The sequence below is a fragment of the Scyliorhinus torazame genome, chromosome X (assembly GCF_047496885.1).
Source record: "Scyliorhinus torazame isolate Kashiwa2021f chromosome X, sScyTor2.1, whole genome shotgun sequence".
Lineage (NCBI taxonomy): Eukaryota > Metazoa > Chordata > Chondrichthyes > Carcharhiniformes > Scyliorhinidae > Scyliorhinus > Scyliorhinus torazame.
This window is the reverse complement of record NC_092738.1, coordinates 4,658,045-4,677,067: the sequence shown is the minus strand read 5'-3', so window position 1 is coordinate 4,677,067 and position 19,023 is coordinate 4,658,045. Positions and strand designations below refer to the sequence as shown.

The window sequence follows — 19,023 nt, the reverse complement described above, 5'->3', positions numbered from 1 at the left end:
ACTGGGGTTGGCGTTGAGCAGTCGGACCTTTTCAACTAGGGGGTCCGTTTTATGGCTCCTCGCCCGCCTCCGGAGAAGAACAGGTCCCGGAGCCGTCAGCCAAGGTGGGAGCGAGACCCCGGAGGTAGACTTCCTGGGGAAGAGAAACAATCGGTTGTGAGGGGTCTCATTCGTGGCCGTGCAGAGGAGTGACCTAATTGAGTGTAGGGCATCGGGTAGGACCTCCTGCCAGCGGGTGGTTGGGAGATTTCTCGACCACAGGGCCAGAAGGACAGCCTTCCACACGGTCGAGGGTTCGGGAGAAGAACGCTACTGGTCTGCCTCCTTGATTGAGGGTAGCAGCCAAGGCGATGTCTGATGCATCGCTCTCTACCTGGAAAGGGATGGTTTCGTCCACCGCGTGCATGGCGGCCTTGATGATGTCGGCCTTGATGCGGTTGAAGGCCAATTGAGCCTCAGCCGACAGGGGAAAAGTGGTGGTCTTTAGGAGTGGGCGGGCTTTGTCCGCATACTTGGGGACCCACTGGGCGTAATAGGAGAAAAGCCCCAAGCACCGTTTGAGGGCCTTGAGGCTGCGGGGGGGGGGGGGAGAGAGTTCTTTAAGGGGGTGCATGCGGTCAGGGTCGGGACCTAGGACCCCGTCTTCCACGACATAGCCGAGGATGGCCAGCCGGGTGGTGTGGAAAACGCATTTGCCCTCGTTATAGGTCAGGTTAAGGGCTCGGGCGGTCTGGAGGAACTTTTTGAGGTTAGCGTCATGGTCCCGCTGATCATGGCCGCAGATGGTGACATTGTCCAAGTACGGGTATGTAGCCCGCAAACTGTACTGGTCCACCATTTGGTCCATCGCCCTTTGAAAGACGGAGACCCCAATTTAAGGTGTTACACAGGGCGCATATGACTGGAGCACGGCTCAGTAAATTTTTTGGGGTAGAGGATAGGTGTGCGAGATGCTCGAGAAGCCCAGCGAATCACACCCACATGTTCTGGTCATGTCCGGCACTACAGGGGTTCTGGGTGGGGGTGACAAAGGTGCTTTTGAAGGTGGTGGGGGTCCGGGTCGAACCAAGTGCAGGAGGCGAGAGAGGCCGATGTTTTGGCCTTTGCGTCCCTAGTAGCCCGGCGCAGGATACTGTTGATGTGGAAGGAAGCCAAGCCCCCGGGGGTGGAGACCTGGATAAATGACATGGCAGGGTTTATAAAGCTGGAACGGATTAAGTTCGTCCTAAGGGGATCGGCTCAAGGGTTCACCAGGCGGTGGCAACCGTTCGTCGAATAACTCACAGAAAGATAGAGGGAATGGAAAAGAAGAAGGCAGCAGCAGCAGCCCGGGGGGGGGGGGGGGGGGGGGGGGGAGGAACCAGAAGGACTCTCAGGGTTGTTAATATATATGTATAATATGTATAGGTCGTTGCTATAAATAATTGTATATTGGACTGTTAAATCATATTTTTGGAGAGTGTTTATCTGAGACAAGGCAGTTGCCATTTAGTTTTAGTTTTAGTTTTTGTTATATATTATTTATTCTTTGTTTATAAAACAGGTAATTGTTATTTATACTGTTATATTATTGTGTAAAGGATACACAATGTACTGTGATGGTTGACCAAAAATTTTCAATAAAATATTCTTTTAAAAAAAGAAAGGCGGAGACCCCATTTGTGACACCAAAGGGGACCCTGAGGAAGTGGAAGAGCCGGCCGGCTGCTTCGAAGGCAGTATAGGGGCAGTCTTTTGGTCGGATGGGGAGCTGGTGGTAGGCAGATTTGAGGTCGACCGTGGAAAAGACTCTGTATTGGGCGATCTGATTTACCATTTCCGCGATGCGAGGAAGGGGGTACGCATCAAGCTGCGTGAATCGGTTTATGGTCTGGCTATAATCCACGACCATCCGTTTCTTCTCCCCGGACCGGACTACCACCACTTGCGCTCTCCAAGGGCTGTTGCTAGCCTCGATGACCCCCTCTCCCAGTAAACGCTGGACCTCTGACTTGATAAAAGCCATATCTTGGGCACTGTAGCGCCGGCTCCTGGTGGCGACGGGCTTACAGTCGGGAGTGAGGTTAGCGAATAGCGAGGGGGGTGCGACTTTCAGTGTCGCAAGGCAGCACACCGTGAGGGGGGGGCAAGGGTCCGCCGAACTTCAGTGTCAGGCTTCGGTGGCTGCACTGGAAATCCAGTCCGAGCAGCAGGGGGGCACAGAGGTGAGGGAGGATATAAAATTTGAAACGGGTGTATTTGGCACCCTGGATCGAGAGATCCGCAATACAGTACCCCGTGATTTGTACCGAGTGGGACCCAGATGCGAGGGCTATGGTTTGGGATGCGGGATGGGTGCGTAGGGAGCAGCGCCTTACCGTTTCAGGGTGGATCAAGCTCTCCGTGCTCCCGGAGTCGAAGAGGCATGCAGTGCCGTGCCCGTTGACCTGGACCTGCATCATGGAGTTCTGCAGGTGTTTTGGCCGAGTTTGATCGAGGGTGATCGCACCCAGTCGCGGGTAGTCGGAGTCGTCAGCCGAGTCGGACTCGTAAAATGGCCGCCGCCGACGGCTGCGCGTGTCGGGTCGAGAAGATGGCCGCCGACAAGATGGCCACTCCCATGATTCGCACGAGGCTGATGACGCGTCAGAAGAGGGCGTGTTGGGTCGGTGCGCAGCTGCATTGCGAGGCCTGCGGGCCTGAGAGCCTGATTTTCGGGCCGGCTGTTCTTTGTTTTTCTGGCCCCTGGGTCTGGCCAGGCAGACCCTCGCAAAGTGCCCTTTCTTCCCGCAGTCGCTGCAGATTGTGGAGCGGGCTGGGCAGCGTGGGCGTGGGTGCTGGCCCTGCCCGCAGAAGTAGCATGGTGTGCCCCCATGGTGAGCGGGTCGCCGCGTGGCACAGGCCTGTAATACGGTTGAGTCTGAGGAAGTCCGGGGGGGGGGCTGGCAGAGTCCGCAGGGTACGTACCCAAGTTATGTCGGGCCACCTCCAGCGAGGAGGCGAGCGTTAGCGTCTCCTGGAGGTCTTTTGCCCCATTTTCGAGCAGCCGCTGCCGGATGTAGGTCGAGCGGATGCCGGACACGAAAGCGTCACTGATGTGCAGGTTCATATGGACTTCCCCTGTCACATCCTGATGGTCACAGCCCCTGGCAAGCGCGGTGAGTTTCTCAACAAGCTCGTCGAGCGATTCCCCCGAGCGCTGCCGGCAGGTAGAGAGCAGATGCCGGGCGTGCACCTAATTGACGGGTTTGACAAACCGCTTGCGGAGCAACTCAATCGCCGCATCATAAGTCGTCGCCTTTTCGAGCGTGGCGGAGATTCTGTGACTCACCCGGGCGTGGAGTAGACGCAGCTTGCGTGGCCCCAGGATGGGAGTCTCTGCGGAGTCCAGGTAGGCCTCGAAGCACCGCAGCCAGTATTTAAAAATGTCCTTTGCCTCCGGCGTTCGTGCTTCCAGATTGAGCTTCTCTGGTTTTAGGCCTGCGTCCATCCTGAATCTAGTTTGGTCTAATAAATTGAGGTACCCTCAATAATGACGCTTAGAGATTAAACTGTAAAGAAGGCTTTATTAGACTAATAACTATGCTAGAGCTAGAGACGAGAGCTGACTGTTACAGACCATGAGGCAGCCCTTTATGTATGGCTCCCAGATGGGCGGAGCCAGAGGCGGAGTCCCCAGGGTTCCAAGCCCGGTCTTAATGGGGACATCACCTTACATGATGATAAGGCAGTAACCGTTCATCACACACAGGGCTATGGGGAGAGAGTGGGACAGTGGGATCAGTTTTGCTGGGCTGGTGACAGGCCCTGTTGAGGCGCAGGCCTTGGTCCCGTATTCGCTTAAAAACGCGTTGGAGACGACTGATATGCTCCTGCGGGGTGGTGGGCCAGATGATGATGTCGGCCACATAGACGCGCACACCCTCGATGCCCTCCGTCATCTGCTCCATGATGCGGTGGAACACTTCAGATGCTGATACGATTCCAAATGGCATTCTATTGTAGCAGTACCTGCCAAATGGAGTATGGAAAGTACACAGCTTTCTGCTGGACTTGTCCAATTGAATCCGCCAGAAGCCCTTTCATGCATCCAGCTTGGTGAATATGTTGGCTCGAGCCATCTCACACGTGATCTCCTCACGCTTGGGGATAGGGTAATGCTCCCGCATGATGTTACCATTTAAACCCTTCGGGTCGATACAGATCCGGAGCTCGCCGGAAGGCTTCTTGACGCACACCATGGAACTGATTCCACACCATGGTTGGTTCCGTCACTCCTTGGTCCTGGAGGTCCTGTAGCTGCTGCTTGAGGCGGTCCTTGAGGGGTGCTGGGACTCTGCGAGGTGCGTGCTCAGTTCTGTTTGAGCAGGATTTTGTATGTGCAGGGAAATGTGCTCGTGCCTTCAAAGACATCTCGGTGTTGAAGTGATGATGGCACTTAGTTGCGTCCTGAAGTCCACATCTTGGAAGACAGGGATTAATCCAGTCAACATGGGTTTGTTAAGGGGAGGTCATGTCTGACCAACTTGATTGAATTTTTTGAAGAGGTCACCAGGTGTGTAAATGAGGGAAATGCATTTGACGTAGTCTACTTGGACTTCAGCATATGGGAGACTGATAGCAAAGGATCCATGGGATCCAAGGAAATTTGGCAAATTGGATCCAGAATTGGTTGAGTGGCAGGAAGCAGAGGCTGATGGTCGAGAGGTGTTTTTCTGACTGGAAGCCTGTGTCCAGTGGGGTCCTGCAGGGATCAGTGTTGGGGCCCTGGCTGTTGGTGGTTCATATAAATGTATGAATGTAGGAGGGTTAATCAGTAAGTTCACGGATGATATGAAAATTGGTGGTAAATAGTGAGGACAGCCTTCGATTACAGGGGGGTATAGGCGGGCTGATCAGTAGCAAATGAGGTGATGCACTTGGGCTGGACAAGCAAGACAAGGGAATACATGATAACGGCAGGGCCCTGGGAAGCACCGAGGATCATGTACGCCCGTCCCTTAAGGTAGCAGGGCAGCTGGGTCCAGTGGTTAAGAAGGCATATGGTATACTTGCCTTTATTAGCCGAGGAATAGAGTTTAAGAGCAGGGAGGTTATGCTGGGACTGTATAAACGTTGGTTAGGCGACAGCTAGAGTATTGTGTGCAGTTCTGGAATCCACATTGTTATACGTTTAGCTGCTGTTGTATAAAGAGTTCTGCTCCTTTTCCACAAACACCTTTAATTTACTTCAACAGACTCTGTACAAAACTCTATCATCACGTCAACTGACATCACACGGGAGGGTTTAAACTAGTATGGCAGGGGGGTGGGCACGGGAGCAATAGGTCAGAAGGTGAGAGCATTGAGGGAGAACTAGGGAATAGGGACAGTGTGGCTCTGAGGCAGAGCAGACGGGGAGAAGTTGCTGAACACAGCGGGTCTGGTGGCCTGAAGTGCATATGTTTTAATGCAAAAAGTATTACGGGTAAGGCAGATGAACTTAGAGCTTGGATTAGTACTTGGAACTATGATGGTGTTGCCATTACAGAGACCTGGTTGAGGGAAGGGCAGGACTGGCAGCTAAACGTTCCAGGATTTAGATGTTTCAGGCGGGATAGAGGGGGATGTAAAAGGGGTGGCGGAGTTGCGCTACTGGTTAGGGAGAATATCACAGCTGTACTACGGGAGGACACCTCAGAGGGCAGTGAGGCTATATGGGTAGAGATCAGGAATAAGAGGGGTGCAGTCAAAATGTTGGGGGTTTACTACAGGCCTCCCAACAGCCAGCGGGAGAGAGAGGAGCAGATAGGTAGACAGATTTTGGAAAAGAGTAAAAACAACAGGGTTGTGGTGATGGGAGACTTCAACTTCCCCAATATTGACTGGGACTCACTTAGTGCCAGGGGCTTAGACGGGGCAGAGTTTGTAAGGAGCATCCAGGAGGGCTTCTTAAAACAATATGTAGACAGTCCAACTAGGGAAGGGGCGGTACTGGACCTGGTATTGGGGAATGAGCCCGGCCAGGTGGTAGAAGTTTCAGTAGGGGAGCATTTCGGGAACGGTGACCACAATTCAGTAAGTTTTAAAGTGCTAGTGGACAAGGATAAGAGTGGTCCTAGGATGAATGTGCTAAATTGGGGGAAGGCTAATTATAACAATATTAGGCGGGAACTGAAGAACATAGATTGGGGGCGGATGTTTGAGGGCAAATCAACATCTGACATGTGGGAGGCTTTCAAGTGTCAGTTGAAAGGAATTCAAGACCGGCATGTTCCTGTGAGGAAGAAGGATAAATACAGCAAATTTCGGGAACCTTGGATAACGAGAGATATTGTAGGCCTCGTCAAAAAGAAAAAGGAGGCATTTGTCAGTGCTAAAAGGCTGGGAACAGACGAAGCCTGTGTGGAATATAAGGAAAGTAGGAAGGAACTTAAGCAAGGAGTCAGGAGGGGTAGAAGGGATCACGAAAAGTCATTGGCAAATAGGGTTAAGGAAAATCCCAAAGCTTTTTACACGTACATAAAAAGCAAGAGGGTAGCCAGGGAAAGGGTTGGCCCACTGAAGGATAGGAAAGGGAATCTATGTGTGGAGCCAGAGGAAATGGGCGAGGTACTAAATGAATACTTTGCATCAGTATTCACCAAAGAGAAGGAATTGGTAGATGTTGAGTCTGGAGAAGGGTGTGTAGATAGCCTGGGTCACATTGAGATCCAAAAAGACGAGGTGTTGGGCGTCTTAAAAACTATTAAGGTAGATAAGTCCCCAGGGCCTGATGGGGTCTACCCCAGAATACTGAAGGAGGCTGGAGGGGAAATCTTTGGATCCTCACTGTCTTCAGGTGATGTCCCGGAGGACTGGAGAATAGCCAATGTTGTTCCTCTGTTTAAGAAAGGTAGCAAGGATAATCCAGGGAACTACAGGCCGGTGAGCCTTACTTCAGTGGTAGGGAAATTACTGGAGAGAATTCTTCGAGACAGGATCTACTCCCATTTGGAAGCAAATGGACGTATTAGTGAGAGGCAGCATGGTTTTGTGAAGGGGAGGTCGTGCCTCACTAACTTGATAGAGTTTTTCGAGGAGGTCACAAAGATGATTGATGCAGGTAGGGCAGTGGATGTTGTCTATATGGACTTCAGTCAGGCCTTTGACAAGGTCCCTCATGGTAGACTAGTACAAAAGGTGAAGTCACACGGGATCAGGAGTGAGCTGGCAAGGTGGATACAGAACTGGCTAGGTCATAGAAGACAGAGAGTAGCAATGGAAGGATGCTTTTCTAATTGGAGAGCTGTGACCAGTGGTGTTCCACAGGGATCAGTGCTGGGACCTTTGCTGTTTGTAGTATATATAAATGATTTGGAGGAAAATGTAACTGGTCTGATTAGTAAGTTTGCAGACGACACAAAGGTTGGTGGAATTGCGGATAGCGATGAGGACTGTCAGAGGATACAGCAGGATTTAGATTGTTTGGAGACTTGGGCGGAGAGATGGCAGATGGAGTTCAATCCGGACAAATGTGAGGTAATGCATTTTGGAAGGTCTAATGCAGGTAGGGAATATACAGTGAATGGTAGAACCCTCAAGAGTATTGAAAGTCAAAGAGATCTAGGAGTACAGGTCCACAGGTCCCTGAAAGAGGCAACACCGGTGGAGAAGGTAGTCAAGAAGGCATACGGCATGCTTGCCTTCATTGGCCGGGGCATTGAGTATAAGAATTGGCAAGTCATGTTGCAGCTGTATAGAACCTTAGTTAGGCCACACTTGGAGTATAGTGTTCAATTCTGGTCGCCACACTACCAGAAGGATGTGGAGGCTTTAGAGAGGGTGCAGAAGAGATTTACCAGAATGTTGCCTGGTACGGAGGGCATTAGCTATGAGGAGCGGTTGAATAAACTCGGTTTGTTCTCACTGGAACGACGGAGGTTGAGGGGCGACCTGATAGAGGTCTACAAAATTATGAGGAGCATAGACAGAGTGGATAGTCAGAGGCTTTTCCCCAGGGTAGAGGGGTCAATTACTCGGGGGCATAGGTTTAAGGTGAGAGGGCAGCACAGTGGCGCAGTGGGTTAGCCCTGCTGCCTCATGGCACTGAGGTCCCAGGTTCGATCCCGGCTCTGGGTCACTGTCCGTGTGGAGTTTGCACATTCCCCCCGTGTTTGCGTGGGTTTCGCCCCCATAACCCAAAGATGTGCAGGGTAGGTGGATTGGCCACACTAAATTGCCCCTTAATTGGAAAAAAATGAATTGGGTACATTAAATTTATTTTTAAAAAGAAACTCAAAAACACACACGCAATTTCCCCCCTTCTTTTTTTTCGTTTTTGGAAGATAAAAAACAGTCACAGAAACAGGCGCCCTTCATTAAACTATCCAAAAGTTTCTGTGAACTAGCCCCTCTTTTTGTAAAACAGTCGGACAACTGATAGCTACTGTCAACCCATTTAATTTTTGTTATTTCCCCTCTGTCCAACATCTGTTTCAAACTTGCGATGTCTATCCTTCACTTTTTTTCATTGACACATTTGTAGAGTGCACATTTTCCCACAGGGATTTATTGTCCATGTGACAGTTAATCGGTATATTTCCCAAATCCCCTAATATCAAAATTTCTGTCAATATTTGAGATATATAAAAGGCCATATCCACCGCCTCTACAAGGCTTAATGTCTCAGCAGCCAAAGTGCTTTTGACCACTCTCCTTATTTTCTTTGTTTCTCACACAAGAGGGCAACATTTACCATTGTTCCCCAAAAGGAAAATTATAAAATCTCCTGCGCTTGAAACCCCATCACATAAATTTGCATAGGACGCATCACTATAAACTATGAGTTTCAAGTGCCTACGGTCACCTAAAACCGGGAACCTCAAAACACACTCCTGCATTTTTAGTTTGGCCAACGCTTTATTAGCACTTATTATGTCTTCCACTTTGGGATCATTCATTTTTGTACTCAACTCTAAGACATCAAAACTCAAGTCCGGTCTAGTCTGTCTACCTAACCAGTTCAGTTGCCCATTTAAACTTCGCAGTTGCTCTTTTTCCATCTTTGAAACCATTGCATCTTTTTGTGAAACCCGGCCACGACTAATTGCTATTGGGCTGATGCTTTCCAAATAAGATTGCTGACGTAAAGTTGCCCCTAACTTAGTCTGTCCAATTTCCAGTCCAATATATTTAAATGCACCGGAGGCCTGACTTCCAACCCTGAATTCTTTCCTCAACCCAGAGATTACAATAGCTTCAAAATCACTAGTCCCATCCCACAAAAAATCATCGACATGCATCATAAAGATGCCAGAAAGATTTCCTTTATAGTGCCAGTAAAACATTGCAGGATCTGCTTTCAACTGGCAACAGCCTAACTTTAACAAAACTGACCGTACCGAAAAATACCAGACTCTAGGCTCATCATTTAATCCACACATTTGTTCAACTTCCAGAGTACTCCTTCTGTGTTAGCTGCTCCTTTAGGAGGACGGAGAAAAATGTCTCTCTGGAGCTGATGCCCCTGCAAAAAGGCAGCTTTTATATGTATAGATTTGCATTCCCATGCCTTCTTGGCTAATAGAGCCAAGAAGATCTTTAAAATAACCTTTCCTGCTGTAGGTGAATCTACCCTTAAATCCTGATCTTCTAAGTTTTTTTCAAATCTCCTCGCCACAAGCCTGGCCTTTGCCTTATAAGTTCCATCCGGAAGAACCTTTTCCGTGCAAATCCATCTGTGGGATAGAGCTCTTTGTCCCCTATCCGGTACTTCCGTGTATACCCCAAATTCACTCCACCAATGCAGTTCTTGCTGTTTGGCATCTTTGATAACTTTTTCATCTAACTTATTGGAAGCCACCAAAATCTCACGTGCATGTGGGCTTCTACTCCTATTAGTATTCGTAGTCTTACTCATGTTCCGAGATCTTGACAAACTACGTCCCCTCTCCCGCCTGGTATCTCGTTCTGTACTGCTACTGCTTGATCTTTCCCTTCTGCTGTGGGATGTCCTTTCAATAGTTCTCAACCTTTTCCTGCGGATCTGTTCACTATCCAATGTACTATCTGAACTGGCACTGCGTTTCTGTGCCCTCCATTTTTGAACTTCGTGTTCCCAATCCATTGTCTTGGCTCCTTCCCCTGAATGCTGTACAGTCAACCAATGTTTATACTTTCCAGTGGCCTTCCCTGCTCTACTAATAACAGTTGCATCCTGCCATTGACTAGACCCTTCAGGCAAGTATGTCACTTTTGTACCAACTTTTGGCAGTTGTCCTTTTGGAAAAATGGCCTGTTCTAAATCATCAGAAGTGTTGTGCTCCTTTACAGGAACCCTGTCTATATCAGTTAACTGGTCCACATAGTTCTGTAACACGTGCGTACTAGGTGAACTTGGTTCCTCGTCCTGTCTGTCTGCTCTGTCTAAATTTGAAAATTTGTAATCTGTACCCATTATCCTTGATGAATGGACCCTAACAGTCTGATTGCCATGGTGCTAAATAATTGTTTTGCCATCTATCTTCCCTGGGCCTTTCCATTCATTAGAATTGTCTCTCTTATAGTATACCATGTCTCCTTGCTGAAAAACGGCATCTGATGGCCGTACGTTATGTCTTAAAGCTCTGCAAATTCTTTCAGAGACTTCTGCTTCCAAAAAAGCTTTTCTACTGCGATGTAATGCATTTAAATGCTCAGCAAAGGCAGAGCTAATTGTAGACCCCTCCCAAGCTGGAGGCTGGTCATCCAAAATGGACAGAATTTTAGGATTTCTACCAAACACTAATTGATAGGGACTATAGCCCCCAACCACCTGCAATGAATTCTTTGCATGTACTGCCCATGCTAAAGCTGAATTTAGTTTGCAGTTTGGTCTATCTGCCAAAATTTTCCAGAGCATGTCATCTATTACCGCATGGCTTCTTTCACACACACCATTACTAAATGGGGTTTCTGCAGCCGTATTCAGAACTGTTATATTTACGTTTTCACACATATCCCTAGACTCATCATTAGCAAATTCTCCCCCATTGTCCGTAAAGAATTTTGCCGGTGGGCCCATTCCTGTCCCTATCCCTTTTTCCACGATTTGATCCAGAATTACTCTCTTTTCTTTACTTCGTACAATCATTGATTGACTAAATCTGGTTGCTAAATCTACAAAATGCAAAATAAATATATTATTGGCTTTATTCCAGATCTTAAGGTCCATGGCCACAATGTCGTTAAAATCCCTGGCCAAAGGTAGGGTTACTATCGGTCATGATAGTGTCCTTCTGTACTTCCTACAAACTTCACAGCAATCACTAACCTGTTCTTTAGCTTAGTATAGTCTTCATCCCTTACCCCTGCATCCTTTAATAGATTTTTCAGCCTCCGAGGAGACGGATGCGCAAATTGCCGATGCCGTTTTAATACAACAAGCTTTTTATCAGCTAGTCCCATTTTCAACTGCCATTAACACATCCTTAACCACTCTACTTGAAATATTATTTGTCAGTAATGGAATACAATAGTGTCCCAACTGTCTAAATTGTAAGTCCACTGTCTTTCCAAAAACTGTTGCCTTATCCTGTTCCATATCCAGTTTCATGTGTGCTTTCTTCATCGACGGTCTGCTCAGAAGCAAAGGTATCTCACTTGATACAACATCCGTGCTAATGAAATGATTCACTCCGGCAATATTGCAAGGGATCACCACTCTTTTCAGCGACTTCAGAGTATTATCATCCCCAAACCTGAAACTTGTGGAACTTTCAAATTCCTGAACCTTGTTACGATTTTCAGCATTCAAAGAGTCCAGGTAACATTTTAACCAGTCAATTCCACACACAGTAGATGTGTAGCCACTGTCCAATACAGCACAGTTGAAGGATTCTGCAACCAACGCCCTCATTACCGGCGTAAAACTGCTTGTCAATAGGACAATGCCTTCTTTCTGGTCACTATCTTTTTCCTCTTCTGACTCTTTCGTGTCATGTGTCACTTCAAACACTCTATCATAACGAGTTGGACAGTTGAAAGCATAATGGTATTGAGAGTCACATCGAAAACATTGATTTATCATGCCCCATGCATTTCTGGGGTTCATCTTCTTATTGTAGGTTCTAACTGGGTTTCTGTCTTCATAATTTTGTTGTCTCGGTCTCCGTCTATAGTCTTGAGCCCTGTTCGTAGCCATACAATTTCGCCATCCTGTTAGTAGTGTGTCTTCCATATTCTGCCTTATTGCAGGCTGACCTATTTGGGTCATCAGAGCCATCGGAATCGAATGTTTCCCCAAAAACTTTTGTAAAGCTTTTGTCATCTGTTCGAATAAGGTATCCTTATCAGTAAACTGAACTCCTGTCAAAACCAGGGGCCTAGCAATGTTGCTCACTCTCGCACAGTCAAGTAATTTAAAGGCCAACACAGACTGTGGAAATTCCAGGTTGTGTTTCTGCAGCCTTTTATATAGTCTGCCAAATTCCATTATATAGTCTTCCATGGAGATATCCTCCATTTTCCGGAACCTATCAAAATCCGACCATGCTTCATACGCAGTTAACAAGTCATCTTTCTTATAAATCTTATCCATATAATGTAATAAAGTCTCCAGACCTTCTTCTGCGTCTAACTCTTCCAATTCCAGCTCAGAAAGCACTTTGTTTTGGATTTTACTGCCATATGGTAGAGAAAGAGCCAATGCCATACCTTGTTTTCTCTTTCCCAAAGCAGTTACCTTAGTCCACATAACTACTGCACTTCTCATTGGTCGTACGATTCCCTTTCAGAAAATAAGGGGGATAGTCATATCCAGCCAGCTGTATCCTGGGCTCAGCCATGTATCTTTTTTTTCCTTCTCACTCACCCCTTGGTTTGATCAGGAAAAGTTGTATCTTTTAACCCTTCACATTTGCACAGCAACCATCCTCTGCTACCAATTGTTAGACGTTTAGCTGCTGTTGTATAAAGAGTCAAAGGTTCTGTTCCTTTCCCACAAACACCTTTAATTTACTTCAACAGCCTCTGCACAAAACTCTAACATCACATCACCTGACACAAAGGCCACCTGAAGCCCCTTTACATATCAGCGTCAATTATTGGATACTTAACATAACTGAGACAACTAATTGGAATGGCTCTTAACCCATTACTTAACACACATTATAGGAGGGATGTGATAGCACTGGAAAGGGTGCAGAAATTTACCCGGATGTTGCCTGAGCTGGAGAGTTTTCGCTAGGAGGAGAGATTGGATAGACTGGGGTTGTTTTCCTTGGAGTAGAGGAGACTGAGAGGGGACGGGATTGAGATGTATAAAATTATGAGGGGCATAGATAGAGTAGACAGGAAGAAACGTTACCCCTTGGTGGAGGGCTCAATGACCAGGGGGCACAGATTTGAGGTGAGGGGCAGGAGGTTTAGAGGGGGATGTGAGGGAAACCTTGTATCCAGAGGGTGGGGGGAGTCTGGAACTCGCTGCCTGAGAGGGGGGTGGAGGCAGAGACCCTCAGAACATTGGAGAAGTATTTAGATGAGCAGTTGCGAATCCCAGGGCAGACACGGCTCGGGGCCAGTGCTGGGAAATGGGATTGGAATAGTTCGGTGCTTGTTTTTGACCAGCAGAGACAGGATGAGCTGTGTGACTCTATGATTACACCTCGTTTGCCGCCGGAGATCACACTTAGAGATTCTTTGGGAGAATTCCACCCTATGTTTTTTATCTTTTTATAGTCATTGACGTTGCAATCTATTTATCCACTTTAAAGTGTGTTGCATGTTAAATAGTCCTTAAATAAATTTGTAAATAAGTTAGTAAAGTATAACGTTTCTTGTAGTCTTTTGCACACAGTTTAAGAACCCACCTCTCTTGTATTTTCCAGAAGTAGGAAGATACAATTCTTGAAGAGAGACCCCCGGATCCTTATAATATCCGGCTGATTATAATTTGGCCAACTAAATTATTCCAAGAAGGTAACAGCTCTGAATAGTCATCTTCCTTGGGGGGAGACATCTCATTTTCTCAGACCCAGGTGGCTGCTTTGAACTCAAATGAGAGCCGATGTAGGGTGGTCCCCATTGGGGCTGGAGTTAGAATCCACTTCAGTGCCACTTCCTCCAGTGCCCCAAGCCCCCTCAGAGCCCCCTCCAGTGGCCCAAGACCCCTCCAGTGCCCCAAACCCCCTCGGAGCCCCCTCCAGTGCCCCAAGCCCCCTCGGGGCCCCCTCCAGTGCCCCAAGCCCCCCGGAGCCCCATCCAGTGCCCCAAGCACCCCGGAGCCCCCTCCAGTGCCCCAAGCCCCCTCCAGTGCCCCAAGCCCCTCGGAGCCCCCTCCAGTGCCCCAAGCCCCCCCGGAGCGCCATCCAGTGCCCCAAGCCCCCTCCAGTGGCCCAAGCCCCTCGGAGCCCCCTCCAGTGCCCCAAGCCCCCCCGGAGCCCCATCCAGTGCCCCAAGCCCCCTCCAGTGCCCCAAGCCCCCCCCCCGGACCCCCATCCAGTGCCTCAAGCCCCCTCCAGTGGCCCAAGCCCCTTGGAGCCCCCTCCAGTGCCCCAAGCCCCTCGGAGCCCCCTCCAGTGCCCCAAGCCCCTCGGAGCCCCCTCCAGTGCCCCAAGCCCCCTCCAGTGCCCCAAGCCCCCCCCGGAGCCCCCTCCAGTGCCCCAAGCCCCTCGGAGCCCCCTCCAGTGCCCCAAGCCCCCTCCAGTGCCCCAAGCCCCCCCCCCGGAGCCCCCTCCAGTGCCCCAAGCCCCCTCAGAGCCCCCTCCAGTGCCCCAAGCCCCCCCGGAGCCCCCTCCAGTGCCCCGGAGCCCCCTCCAGTGCCCAAAGCCCCCTCCAGTGCCCCAAGCCCCCTCAGAGCCCCATCCAGTACGCAGTGACCCCTCGGAGCCCCCTCCAGTGCGCCGTGACCCCTCGGAGCCGCCTCCAGTGCGCCGTGACCCTCGGAGCCCCCTCCAGTGCGGCGTGACCCCTTGCAGCCCCCTCCAGTGCGCAGTGACCTCTCGGAGCCCCCTCCAGTGCGCCGTGACCCTCGGAGCCCCCTCCAGTGCACTGTGACCTCTCGGAGCCCCCTCCAGTGCACCGTGACCCCTCGGAGCCCCCTCCAGTGCACTGTGACCTCTCGGAGCCCCCCCCAGCGCACTGTGACTCCTCGGAGCCCCCTCCAGTGCGCAGTGACCCCCGGAGCCCCCTCCAGTGCCCTGTGACCCCTCGGAGCCCCCTCCAGTGCCCTGTGACCCCTCGGAGCCCCCTCCAGTGCCCCAAGCCCCCTCGGAGCCCCCTCCAGTGCCCCAAGCCCCCTCGGAGCCCCCTCCAGTGCCCCAAGCCCCCTCCAGTGCCCCAAGCCCCTCGGAGCCCCCTCCAGTGCCCTGTGACCCCTCGGAGCCCCCTCCAGTGCCCCAAGCCCCTCGGAGCCCCCTCCAGTGCCCCAAGCCCCCCCGGAGCCCCCTCCAGTGCCCCAAGCCCCCTCCGGAGCCCCCTCCAGTGCCCCAAGCCCCCTCCGGAGCCCCCTCCAGTGCCCCAAGCCCCCTCAGAGCCCCATCCAGTACGCAGTGACCCCTCGGAGCCCCCTCCAGTGCCCCAAGCCCCCCCGGAGCCCCCTCCAGTGCCCCAGGCCCCCCCGGAGCCCCATCCAGTGCCCCAAGCCCCCTCCAGTGGCCCAAGCCCCTTGGAGCCCCCTCCAGTGCCCCAAGCCCCCCCGGAGCCCCATCCAGTGCCCCAAGCCCCCTCCAGTGCCCCAAGCCCCCCCCCGGACCCCCATCCAGTGCCCCAAGCCCCCTCCAGTGCCCCAAGCCCCTCGGAGCCCCCTCCAGTGCCCCAAGCCCCCCCCCGGAGCCCCCTCCAGTGCTCCAAGCCCCCCGGAGCCCCATCCAGTGCCCCAAGCCCCCTCCAGTGGCCCAAGCCCCTCGGAGCCCCCTCCAGTGCCCCAAGCCCCTCGGAGCCCCCTCCAGTGCCCCAAGCCCCCTCCAGTGCCCCAAGCCTCCCCGGAGCCCCCTCCAGTGCCCCAAGCCCCCTCCGGAGCCCCCTCCAGTGCCCCAAGCCCCCTCCAGTGCCCCAAGCCCCCCCGGAGCCCCCTCCAGTGCCCCAAGCCCCCCCCGGAGCCCCCTCCAGTGCGCCGTGACCCCTCGGAGCCCCCTCCAGTGCCCCAAGCCCCTCGGAGCCCCCTCCAGTGCCCCAAGCCCCCCCCCGGAGCCCCCTCCAGTGCTCCAAGCCCCCCGGAGCCCCATCCAGTGCCCCAAGCCCCCTCCAGTGGCCCAAGCCCCTCGGAGCCCCCTCCAGTGCCCCAAGCCCCTCGGAGCCCCCTCCAGTGCCCCAAGCCCCCTCCAGTGCCCCAAGCCTCCCCGGAGCCCCCTCCAGTGCCCCAAGCCCCCTCCGGAGCCCCCTCCAGTGCCCCAAGCCCCCTCCAGTGCCCCAAGCCCCCCCGGAGCCCCCTCCAGTGCCCCAAGCCCCCCCCGGAGCCCCCTCCAGTGCCCCAAGCCCCCTCAGAGCCCCATCCAGTACGCAGTGACCCCTCGGAGCCCCCTCCAGTGCGCCGTGACCCCTCGGAGCCCCCTCCAGTGCGCCGTGACCCTCGGAGCCCCCTCCAGTGCGCCGTGATCCCTCGCAGCCCCCTCCAGTGCGCAGTGACCTCTCGGAGCCCCCTCCAGTGCGCAGTGACCTCTCGGAGCCCCCTCCAGTGCGCCGTGACCCCCGGAGCCCCCTCCAGTGCGGCGTGACCCCTCGCAGCCCCCTCCCGTGCGCCGCGACCCCTCGGAGCCCCCCCCCCCCAGTGCGCAGTGACCCCTCGGTGCCCCCTCCAGTGCACCATGGCCCCTCGGAGCCCCCTCCAGTGCACCATGGCCCCTCGGAGCCCCCTCCAGCGCACTGTGACTCCTCGGAGCCCCCTCCAGTGCGCAGTGACCCCTCGGAGCCCCCTCCAGTGCACCATGGCCCCTCGGAGCCCCCTCCAGCGCACTGTGACTCCTCGGAGCCCCCTCCAGTGCGCAGTGACCCCTCGGAGCCCCCTCCAGTGCGCAGTGACCCCTCGGAGCCCCCTCCAGTGCGCAGTGACCCCTCGGAGCCCCCTCCAGTGCGCAGACCCCTCGGAGCCCCCTCCAGTGCCCTGTGACCCCTCGGAGCCCCCTCCAGTGCACCATAACCCCTCGGAGCCCCCTCCAGTGCCCCAAGCCCCTCGGAGCCCCCTCCAGTGCCTCAAGCCCCCTCGGAGCCCCCTCCAGTGCCCCAAGCCCCCTCGGAGCCCCCTCCAGTGCCCCAAGCCCCCTCGGGGCCCCCTCCAGTGCCCCAAGCCCCCCCAGAGCCCCCTCCAGTGCCCCAAGCCCCCTCCAGTGCCCCAAGCCCCCTCCAGTGCCCCAAGCCCCCCCGGAGCCCCATCCAGTGCCCCAAGCCCCCTCCAGTGCCCCAAGCCCCCCCCCCCGGACCCCCATCCAGTGCCCCAAGCCCCCTCCAGTGCCCCAAGCCCCCTCCAGTGCCCCAAGCCCCCTCCAGTGCCCCAAGCCCCCCCGGAGCCCCATCCAGTGCCCCAAGCCCCCTCCAGTGCCCCAAGCCCCCCCCCCCGGACCCCCATCCAGTGCCCCAAGCCCCCTCCAGTGCCCCAAGCCCCTCGGAGCCCCCTCCAGTGCCCCAAGCCCCCCCGGTCCCCCTCCAGTGCCCCAAGCCCCCCCCCCGGAGCCCCATCCAGTGCCCCAAGCCCCCTCCAGTGGCCCAAGCCCCTCGGAGCCCCCTCCAGTGCCCCAAGCCCCCTCCAGTGCCCCAAGCCCCCCCGGAGCCCCCTCCAGTGCCCCAAGCCCCCCCGGAGCCCCCTCCAGTGCCCCAAGCCCCCTCAGAGCCCCCTCCAGTGCCCCAAGCCCCCCCAGAGCCCCCTCCAGTGCTCCAAGCCCCCCCGGAGCCCCCTCCAGTGCCCCAAGCCCCCCCCGGAGCCCCCTCCAGTGCCCCAAGCCCCCCCCGGAGCCCCCTCCAGTGCCCCAAGCCCCCCCCGGAGCCCCCTCCAGTGCCCCAAGCCCCCTCAGAGCCCCATCCAGTACGCAGTGACCCCTCGGAGCCCCCTCCAGTGCGCCGTGACCCCTCGGAGCCCCCTCCAGTGCGCCGTGACCCTCGGAGCCCCCTCCAGTGCGGCGTGACCCCTCGCAGCCCCCTCCAGTGCGCAGTGACCTCTCGGAGCCCCCTCCAGTGCGCAGTGACCTCTCGGAGCCCCCTCCAGTGCGCCGTGACCCCCGGAGCCCCCTCCAGTGCGGCGTGACCCTCGCAGCCCCCTCCCATGCGCCGTGACCCCTCGGAGCCCCCCCAGTGCGCAGTGACCCCTCGGTGCCCCCTCCAGTGCACCATGACCCCTCGGAGCCCCCTCCAGTGCATCTTGGCCCCTCGGAGCCCCCTCCAGTGCCCTGTGACCCCTCGGAGCCCCCTCCAGTGCACCATAACCCCTCGGAGCCCCCTCCAGTGCACCATGACCCTTCGGAGCCACCTCCAGTGCACTGTGACCCCTCGGAGCCCCCTCCAGTGCACCATAACACCTCGGAGCCCCATCCAGTGCCCCAAGCCCCCTCCAGTGGCCCAAGCCCATCGGAGCCCCCTCCAGTTCCCCAAGCCCCTCGGAGCCCCCTCCAGTGCCCCAAGCCCCTCGGAGCCCCCTCCAGTGCCCCAAGCCCCCTCCGGAGCCCCCTCCAGTGCCCCAAGCCCCCTCCAGTGCCCCAAGCCCCCCCGGAGCCCCCTCCAGTGCCCCAAGCCCCCTCCGGAGCCCCCTCCAGTGCCCCAAGCCCCCTCAGAGCCCCATCCAGTACGCAGTGACCCCTCGGAGCCCCCTCCAGTGCCCCAAGCCCCCCCCCCGGAGCCCCCTCCAGTGCCCCAAGCCCCCCCGGAGCCCCCTCCAGTGCCCCAAGCCCCCTCCAGTGCCCCAACCCCCCCCCCCCCGGAGCCCCCTCCAGTGCCCCAAGCCCCCTCAGAGCCCCATCCAGAACACAGTGACCCCTCGGAGCCCCCTCCCTTGCGCCGTGACCCCTCGGAGCCCCCTCCAGTGCGGCGTGACCCCTCGGAGCCCCCTCCAGTGCGGCGTGACCCCTCGCAGCCCCCTCCAGTGCGCCGTGACCCCTCGGAGCCCCCTCCAGTGCGCAGTGA

At 54.8% G+C, this 19,023-nt stretch overlaps 1 protein-coding gene across 2 annotated transcripts in view; it reads left to right on the top strand.

Moving 5' to 3' along the window:
• Positions 1-19,023, top strand: part of LOC140405381 (unconventional myosin-Ib-like) — a 276,153-nt gene that overhangs the window by 96,252 nt on the left and 160,878 nt on the right. The window contains exon 2 of one of the 2 annotated variants that reach the window (XM_072493714.1): positions 13,806-13,896. The exons of the other annotated variant lie outside the window; for it this stretch is intronic. The gene's annotated coding sequence lies outside the window, so the exon portion shown is untranslated. The remainder of the gene's footprint in view (positions 1-13,805; positions 13,897-19,023) is intronic. 2 annotated transcript variants of the gene reach the window in all.